The sequence below is a fragment of the Mytilus edulis genome, chromosome 4 (genome assembly GCF_963676685.1).
Source record: "Mytilus edulis chromosome 4, xbMytEdul2.2, whole genome shotgun sequence".
Classification (NCBI taxonomy): Eukaryota; Metazoa; Mollusca; class Bivalvia; order Mytilida; family Mytilidae; genus Mytilus; species Mytilus edulis.
Window position 1 is genome coordinate 99,800,750 of NC_092347.1, and position 10,696 is coordinate 99,811,445.

General features: G+C 33.9%; 1 long non-coding RNA gene across 1 annotated transcript; it reads right to left on the minus strand.

Annotated features, from left to right (window-relative positions):
- Positions 1-3,475: 3,475 nt before the first annotated feature.
- On the minus strand, positions 3,476-10,696 carry LOC139518595 (uncharacterized). The gene is made up of 3 exons (XR_011663424.1): positions 10,579-10,696; positions 6,580-7,327; positions 3,476-4,909 (listed from the first exon to the last, which is right to left on the minus strand). It is a non-coding gene; the product is annotated as an uncharacterized lncRNA (long non-coding RNA).

Here is a 10,696-nt window from a genome sequence, read left to right on the forward strand (position 1 = left end):
TAATTCATTGTAATTAATCATTTTAACGAAATGTAATAAGCGATGCATTTGAAGTTTATATCATTTACTAATTTAAAAGTTGTAAAAATGACAGACTAAATTGATACTTGTTCGTGGTAAACGCAAATTCGTTTTTTCTACTTATAATTAATGCTTTGAAGAAATCAAGTGACAATACTGCCATGTTTCTTGTATCCGACAATAAAACATTCTTTTGTAACAGGTGAAGTATTAATCGTAAGATTAAAAGAAAACATCTGATTATATGTATTTATAGATAAATAAAAATTCAAACCGCGAGCAGCGAGCTATATTACAAATGTTAAGTGACTATATTGAATAAGAAAAAGCTAAATGATTAATATAATGTGATTACATAACAGAAATTATAAACTGTGTTGAAGTTACACGCTTTCACCTCTGATAGGATAATTCTGTATTTTGTTCAATGTGGCAACAGACTGAACCCACAATTTCAAATAAAGCCGTAGTAAAAAAATTCACCGAGTGATTAAATCTGTATCAATGCCCTAAAATATACAACGGACATTTACTCAAGGGAACTGAGTTCAAAATCTTATAATTTGGAAAGCAATAATTGTTCTTTTGTTGAGAAGAACAATTCAGTTTTATACAGGTAACTTGTTCATCACATTTATGACTGAATGGATTGGATCTTGCCACTGAAGTTTTTTTTCGTTTTTTGGACGCTGTTTGCTCCAACTTTCCTTTCGTCACGTAACATTGGTGTATGCAAAAAGAAAAAAAAACAATGTTTGAATGATAGCAACACTTGCTTGAAGGCCATCTAAGCTACATGCTATCAGCATGATCAGTATGGCAACCTGACCATCAAATCTGACTAACTGGAAATTATGTAATTTACTTATTTACACACAGCAAAGTTTAAAGAACTGAAAAATGTCGTATCAACAAACATACGCAGCTAACGTTAACCCTACCACCTATCACCTACAGTGAAATCTCCTAAAAGAATACCTTATTATCAGTCTCAAACATTACCCGAGATAGCGTTACAGTGAAATCTCCTAAAAGAATAACTTATACCCTAGTTTTTGGTAGGGTTCGTGTTGTTTATTCTTTAGTTTTCTATGTTGTGTCATGTGTACTATTGTTGTTCTGTTGTTCTGTTTGTCTTTTTTCATTTTTAGTCATGGCGTTGTCAGTTTGTTTTAGATTTATGAGTTTGACTGTCCCTTTGGTATCTTTCGTCCCTCTTTTATAATCCGTCTCACTCATTACCCAAGATAGCGTTACAGTGAAATTCCCTAACAGAATAACTTATAATCAGACTCAAACTTTACCCGAGATAACTTAACAGTGAAATCTCCTAACAGAATAACTCACAACCAGTCTCACATTTTACCCGAGATAGCGTTACAGTGAAATCGCATAAAAGAATAACTTATAGTCAGTCCCACACTTTACACGAGATAGCGTTACAGTGAAATCTCCTAACAGAACAACTTATAATCAGTCTAACACTTCACCCTAGATAGCGTTACAGTGAAATCTCCTATCAGAATAACTTAAACTTAGTCACACACATCACACTAGATAGCATTACAATGAAATCTCCTATCAGAATAACTTATACTTAGTCACACACATCACCCTTGATAGCATTACAGTGAAATAGCCTAAAACAATTACTAAAAGTCAGTCCCACAATTTACACGAGATAGCGTTACAGTGAAATCTCCTAACAGAACTAGTTATAATCAGTCTAACACTTTACCCGAAATAGCGTTACAGTGAAATCTCCTAACAGAACAACTTATAATCAGTCTAACACTTTACCTGAGATAGCGTTACAGTGAAATCTCCTAAAAGAATAACTTATTGTCAGTCTAACACTTTACCCGAGATAGCGTTAAAGTGAAATCTCCTAACAGAATAACTTATAGTCAGTCCCACACTTTAGCTGCAGCTGTACAACCATGTAAGCGCACAGAAATTCTTAACGCACCGGGTTTAACGGTGGGTCATCATTTTTTGCAAGTTCATTTTTACGAAATGGGAAGGTTGAAATCATCATGTTCTTGCCAAGTGTTTCTTTTTGGCGAGTTTCCCTTATACTATATAGCAATTATACTACTATTACGCTTCCGATTTTCAAACTAAAAAGTCCGAAAGTTATCACAGTAGACATTGTTCAATTGTACATCTCGCAATAGTTCGCAATATGTGTTTGCCAATCTGAATTTAGAGTGTGAAACCGATACATGTAGATTGTAAACGCTGACTTAGTAACTAGGAATGCTACCAACGTGTCACTGTTGGTACAAGCGACCAAAAGCAAGGCCATAACTAAACATTTTAATGATACTAGTAAATAAAACTAATATTTGAATTGTTGTATAATTTCTGAATGTGTTACTTATTTTGTTGTTTGTGTCTAGTATTAGAGCATTTGCATTATTCACGTATCTGGATACGTGCACGGATCGACGTGTACGTATCGGACAGATTTGTTTACAATAATGATTTAACCCCGATCTCAATCAACAAATATGTCCGATACGTATACGTCGATCCGTGTACGTATCCAGATACGTGAATAATGCACATGCTCTATTAGAGGTCGGTCATTTAAAGACGTATCAACTGTATCATATACGTTGACGTATCCGCATCTGCAGATATACCAAAACAGTATATGATCCCGAGCTTTCATTTTATGTACTTTCAATAATGCAAATGGGTGACTGATTGATTTCTAATGCAGAAATTTACAAAACAATAAGGAAATATCGAGTTTTTGTGGAATATGTAACCCTACTTTTAAAGATATTCCGGAAAGTTGGAACAGTTTACAGGCATGATAGGAGTAAATACGGTAACATCGTTTGTTTGTGTATGAACTTGTGCTCACGTAGAACCAAATTGTTAATTGACAAATAGAGTGATACTCAGTACTTTCTATTACCTTTTATGATAAAATCGCAAATGAACAATATTCAAAGTTCCTTACATGTATATAAGTAGTACATTTGATTTTTTTGGGGTGTTTATTCATCTGAGATCTTGAAATATTTTTTAACTAGATTATTAAAAGATTGTGTACGATATTCGTGTACCTGCCCTACATTGGCTCCTTGTTAAGGGCATGTAAAAGTAGTTGATATAACCCCCCTTTTTTTTTACAAAACACCACTATCACAAATATTGAAAGTGTATGTTTGATTGTTTCGAAGAGATTCCAATTAGTTTTTTTTAAATGAAGTATGGTCTTATTAATAAGCTCGGGATCACATAATAGTTCTTGATATATCTGCAGATGCGGATACGTCAACGGATACGATACGGTTGATACGTTTGTAAATGACCGACCTCTACTAGGTTATAGTAGCATGGAAGGTCAGGGGTGTCATGTCTTCTTCTTTTTGTTTTAGTAAACTGTAATAGGACATTGTGTGTTATATCTGAATAGAAAACAGGTACAATTATATAAGTAAAGCTGATGCATAACCCATACGGTATAATACAAATCATAGTAAGAATGGCATTCCAATGTTATACATATTAACTTCACCTCAGATTTTCGTCAATGAAATATGTGATAATAATTCAGATAATGGATGGTACTAAACCAAAACAAACGAATCATATGGATCAATGTTTATTTTATGTTTACTTACCATCTAATGAATCTTACTTACTTTCTTAATCCTCTTCACGTTCCTGAACACATAAGGCATCAACAATGAATCTAATTAATCTATTTAACGTTATAAGAATGAAATAAATACACCGTTTAATTTAAATCCATACTACCGTACACGTACTCATGGTAATTGTATAATTACAGGGGACTTAAGGGGGCTGGAGGGTTTAAATCCATTTTTTGCCCTAAATATACGATTTCGCTATATTTTTCTATAAATGAACTTTTTTGTTAAATGATAAACTTGTCGATCCTTTAAATAAACTTATTCTAAAAGGTCACCAATTCAACACTCTAATAAGATCATTAAATATTATTTTTATATTAAGTCTTATGTAGACAAAACGCGCGTTTGGCTTATTAAATTATAATCCTAGTACCTTTGATAACTATTTACACCACTGGGTCGATGCCACTGCTGGTAGCCCAGTAGTCAGCACTTTGGTGTTGACATGAATATCATATAAATGGTCATTTTTATAAATTTTCTGTTTACAAAACTTAAAAACTAAGGTTGCTCTTACTCCTGGAATAGATTACCATTAATAGCCGTATTTAGCACAACTTTTTAGAATTATGGGTGCTGAATGCTCTTCCACTTTGTACTTGTTTGGCTTTATAACTATTTTGATCAGAGCGTCACTGATGAGTCTTATGTAGACGAAACGCGCGTCTGGCGTATTAAATTGTAATTCTAGTACCTTTGATAACTATTTATTGGTATAAATATTGATTGTTATTAGTAAATTGAAACCAATTTAAATATTACTTGTATTTTATATGCATATACACATTCATAGATCTACAATCTCTCGATACCTGCATCTTGGCATTGTACAAGGTTATGTTTTTCTGACTGTTTATGACGTCTTTACTAGTTTTTGTTAGTTGTTAGTGGCTTTGAACTAGCTGTCAGTTAACTGCGAGTAATTTCAGATTTATACCTATTGTCTTTTTGTTGTTTCGATGTACAAGTACCCGTCCTCGTTCACTTGTATTTTTATCCATCTGTTGGGTTAAGCCTTTTTTCAAATTAATTTTGATAGTTCGTTCCTATGTTGTACTGTTACACTACTGTCCCAGGTTATGATGAAGGTTGATATCCCCCTAACATGTTTAACCCCGTCACATTTTCTATGTTTGTGCTGGTCCAAAATCAGGAGATTGTTATTCAGTGGTTGTCGTTTGTTTATTTAATACATAATTGCTTTCGTTCATTTTCTGTAAATAAATAAGGCTGTAAGTTTTCTCGTTTGAATTGTTTTACATTTTTATTTCGTGGTCTTTTATGGCTGACTCTGCCGTCTTGGCGTTTGGCTTTGCTAATTGTTGAAGGCCATACGGTGAGTTATAATTGTTAATTTGTGTGTCATTTTGGTCTCTTGTGAAGAGTTATCTCATTGGCAATCATACCACAACTTATTTTTTTTATATTTATCATACAGTATTACTTAATAGAAAATACAATAAAAATAATGGGTTCACCGTTCATTTAAGCTCACAATCTGCCTTAAATAGAAACATTCATTTTGTTAAGGTACTTTTTTCTGTTGAACTAATAGAAGAAATGCAGGTAATATCGAAATAAAAAAGAACTAAATTACAGAAATAGCTTAAATTTTACAATTGTTTAGATACAGCTTATTTGAAAAAAATAATAAAAAATATAGGCTACCAATGATTTTAAAAAGATAGTTTCAATGTTAATGCAAGAACATAGATATTTTACATCTTTTAACCTCGGTCACACCTTAACGGATATCTCGAACTGATGCCGAACGGATAACTTTTTATCAATCAGTTCATGTCCGTTAGACGTCCGTTATTATCCGTTAGACGTCCATCAATATCCGTTTCATGTCCGTTTCGCGTACGTTTTATCCGTCGACGTCCGTTTTGTGCGTTGGCAAATTTTGAGCATGTTCGAAGCTTTGAACGGACGTCCAACGGATGATGTGTCCGTTGAACGCCCCGGTAGGAATCCGTTTTGTACGGTACTCGTCCGTTTAGTTTCCGTTTTGTATCTGTAACTTCATCCGTTGGAGGTCTGGTAGACAAATTCACCAACGGACGTCTACCAGCTGTTTGATAGATAAAACAAATGTTGAACGAATGTGGAACGAACTTCTACCGGACGTATAACGGATAAAACAGATGATGAACTGATCTGAAACGGATAAATGCCATTTGAAAATTTGGCGTCAGAAATGCCAATTATTGGTATGTCAGATTTCTCGAGTTTCATGAATTCCTTTTATTCACAATCGATCTTATAGTAAGGGCACGTCTCACTATCAAGCAGTTCTTATTTAGAAACTTTTGGCGTTTCCCTCAGTTTTAGTTGGTTACCGCGATTTTGTGTGTTTTGTCCATCGATTTACGAGTTTTGAACAGCGGTATACTAATGTTACCTTTATTTGAATATTTATGCGATTTATATGTATTATTATTGTTGCCTTTTTTTCTGTATATCTTGTTCCTCCGTTTTATCCGATACGCCTCCGATGGGTGTCCGTTTATGCGATACTCGTCCGTTGGATGTACGTTCGACATCCATTTTGTCCGGTACGTTTCCGTTTCTCGTACGTTGCATATATGTTGAGTGTCCGTTATGCATTCGTTACGTGCCCTTTTTATTTGGTCAGTACATCAACGGACTCTCAACGGATAACATTTTGTCAACGGACAACTTTTATTTTCAACCGTTAGACGTCCGTTCGTGCTATCAGATACGGTGTGACCGAGGCTTAAAAAGGGAGATAGTTTGGAGCTTTTTCAAACATAATATAAACATTGTAAAAGTCGTCTGAGGCCAAAACGAATTGGTGTTTTGGGTTGAATTTTGTACCATATCATAACGCAATAACTAATAGACTAACTTAACTACGTACGTAATCCTCTTCATTCCTTGTGGAACATAGAGCTGCCACAGTCGCTTTCCACTATACTCTATTTTGAACTATTTTTTTTGTTCGCTCCATGGATATCCAATCTCCTCCAGCTCCTTGTACCTTGATCTTCTTCAGCTGTAAAATGGTCTCCCGGTCTCGTATGTCATTGGGGGTTACATTCTAATGCCTGTCTAGTGATGGTACCTACAGGTTTTCTCAAAGTGTGCCCAATCAATTGCCATGTTCTTCTTTTTAGCTGCTTGATTGCTAGTTCCTGGTTGGTTCCTTCCCAGAAGCATTTGTTACTAATTGTTTCTGGCCACCAAAACTTACAAATTTTGCGCTGGCATTTGTTGATAAAAACGTGGTTTTGATGTTGTACCACTGCTATAAGTCTCCAGGTTTCTGCTCCATAAAAAAGGACTGATTTTAAATTGGTGTTCGGATTTTGGTGTTTTCTGTAAATGCTGTAGATATCCAAACAGACTTCAGATAGAAAATGCTTGTCGAGCTTTACTTATTCTTGTCCTGATGTCTGCATCTTTCTCACTTGTTCTATTCATGATGCTTCGTAAATAAGTAAGTTGGTCTACCTCTTTAATATCTTCTCCTTCAATTGACACTGTTCCTCTTCTATATGGTTTTTACTTACATAATTTTTGTCTTCTTAATGTTGATTTTAGACCTTGTGTTTTCCGGTTTCATGGAGTTTGCTGGTTTAGTCTCCCACGTCATTTAAAAAGATCTTCTGCAAAATAGGTGTTATAAATAAAATTTGTTTCAATTTTAGATGATAATTTTGTACATTCGAGCCTGCTTAAATGCTAAGGTATAGGTAAAGACATCTATACTACAAAAAGTAGTGATTACAAAAAAGACTTATATTTGTATTTGGACATCATTTGATGTATACACAGTAAAGGGACAAATAACATGTATATAACCAAAACAAACACCGGTAGATAACATTCTATGCTATGAAAGTAGTGGTGGTTAAGTTTGAAATAGACTCTAACCCGCATCGTGTAATTAACTATGGAGACAAACTATCATAAGGTTAATGAATACCAAAAGCTGCTAAACGATCTCGTTGGTATTTTTTTATTATAATATTTCCTAAAAAAAATCATCGGAAGGTATCCAGACTTTGTTGATAAATATTCCGTATCAATTTCACAAAGAATACAGAATGGTCTTGGTGTATATATTCTTCGTATTGATGTTGTTTATCATCTAAACAACGTGTTATATTGTTTTTTTCATTTGTCTTTGTTCTATTATTATTATTCCTTTTACTGTTTGGATTGCTTCGTGATATCCATTTGACGTGGCTCGCTACTTATTCATCCCGTCAAAGTGTTTGTATTATCTTTCATTTTTACTGGTGTGTTCTGTATTTGTGACTTTTGTGTTTCTTTGGTTCTTATAACGTGACTCTGTAATTTAAAAGATCCCGTCATTATGTTATTCTTCTATTAAATGACATTATGTTATAGTTCGATTATAAATTAGAAAATAACGACAACATTATTTTAATCGAGTAGTGGTATTAACCATTTTTGTATTCTTAGAAATTCTACAGATTTTAAATCTCGGTCTATATATGAAATTAATTCTAACAAACTTTTGAATTTTAAACACTGTATCCAACATTTCCCATATGAAATTATAAAATTGTTTAATTGCTAATTACATTATCAGTCTGGATCGTGATGTTTTAGACCGCAAGTTTTAGGTTGTAGTCAGCACCAAAAGAGAGTGGGTTGTTTCCCTATCCTCAAAAACGAGATGGATTAATGAAACGAGTGCTAACAAATGGGGCTAGTTCTAACCGGAAGCTGTCATCATAATACAAACAAGAAGTAATTGTAACAGGATGCTGTTACTAAGTCTCACAAACAAAGCTCCCATAACTCGCCATTCATATGGTCCCATATTCATTTGATTTGTTTTATTGTCCCATATTCATTTGATTTTTTTTATTGTCCCATACAAGAATACATACGGTTTAGGGGTGGGGATGTTGACAATTAACAAGTTTTCAAACAAAAGAGTGTGGGGAACCCCCCAGAGACTTCCCTTTAATTTCATTTGATTAGTTTTATTGTCTCATACAAGAATATATATGGTTTAGGGGTGGGGATGTTGACCGTTTAAAAGTTTTCAAAGTGGGGTGACGCCCTTGGGAAGAAGAATAATAAAAATAATAAGGACTGAGCAAAAACAATAAGTCTCCAAACTTTGTTTGGGAGACTTAAAAATGTCAAGTAATTATATATACTGAGTGCCTATGAAAACGGAACACTTTTGTTTTTCAAAAAAATCTTATAATTTTTATTTTATTTATATTAGAACTTTGTATAGTTGGTTGAAAATGACTTTTAAGACAATTGTCCACAATTTTACGGTTGAGTAATTTTTGGAACAAATGCGAAGTAAGGGTTATTTTGAACGGACATAAACCGAGTTCACCACTTTTCAACATACCCACCATTTTCACGATTTTGTCATTTAAAGCTTGGCTAATGTCATGAATTTTCCCGCCCTTATTGTTAACAAACTGCAATAAACATCTGAGTAAATGTCAGGACTTTCTGACAACCAGCGACATGCAGTTTTGGGCATGATCCAATGAAGCCTTTCACAGTATACAATTACGAGAAGACTGAAGTTGTAGCCTCTACAATAACCCAAATCCAAGGAGATAGTCAAAAGAAACCGGAGCGACTAGAGGGATAGTCAAAAGAGGCCGGAAATAACAATAGAAAGAGGCGCGAGGTACAATTGAGTTGGTCAAAAGATGCTGAGGGTAACAAGAGAATAGTCGAATAAGGCGCAATGTACCAAGGGGATAGTCAAACGAGAGGGAGGTACCAAGGGCATAGTTAAAATAGGCGCGAGGTGCCGAAGGGATAGTTAATTGTGACAAGGTGATGATGGTTGTATTCCTATTTTGACAGTTTTATCTATTGTGTCTGTTTGTTCTCACATCGTTATAAATACAATGGAATGTGATGCGACTGTTATACAAGTGAGAGGTTTAGCGCTATAAAGCAGGTTTAAACCACCATTTTCATTTAATTAATTTAATACCAGAGGGAGAAGCAACAGAAGAATGAACATTGTTTGGTAGAGGACATTTTAAGAAAAATATTAGATTGAACCTGGTTTTGTGGCTAGCCAAACCTCGCGCTTTTATTGCAGTGTTAAATATAACGCTAAAAGGACAACATTACATGAGAGGACTACAGTATAAATAAATGAAAACAAAACACATAAAGGACAGAGAAACACACAAATAAAGAAAACAATAGTATTTCGACCTGCTAATAGGTATCTGATTAAATATGATTATAAAATAATAATAATAAAACAGACAAAATTAAATTCATAAATAAAATCTGAATAGCATTTAGTTCTGGACAAAGGGACTAAGGATCACTTAATTTGAGAAATCTTTTAGGTAATGAGAAACTAATAAAGGACTTTGATTTACTAATTTTTGTAAATGTCTTAAACTTTGGTTAGCTCTTAAATGATGTTTGAAGTTTGAATGTTTAAATATTTCAACCACATGAATCATCGACGAAACGTTAATTAAATGATAAAATACGCATATTGGGCAATAACATTCTCTACCGTTATTGTTATTACTACCAAATGTGCTTATACTTTGTCTGGTGGACTCCTTGATTTACACCAATCCAGTAGACAGTAATGGCATGCACATACGAATATTGTAAGATTGCAACGTGCTGCTTTAGAACTCTGGAAATCGTTCACATTAAAGGTACGAATCTTTCTGTACCAATAATAAAGAAATAAATGAGTAAACCTTATGTTTGTCGTTTGGATTTGGCTTAACTTTAGGTCCCTTTTTATTTTAACAACCTCAACGTTTTTTAAGTATAACATCCCGATACAAAAAGAACTTAAAACCAAAGATTACACTGATGCTAATTTGACCCTTTTGTCCATAATTTTGAATTTTGTTCTTACCTTGTTGTTAGATATATTAATCCATATAGTATTTAAGATCTAATACGGCCGGGTCTAACATTTTCAAGAGATATCATAAGTTCATTGTAACTTGATAAAGAGATATGTAAAGTGATGT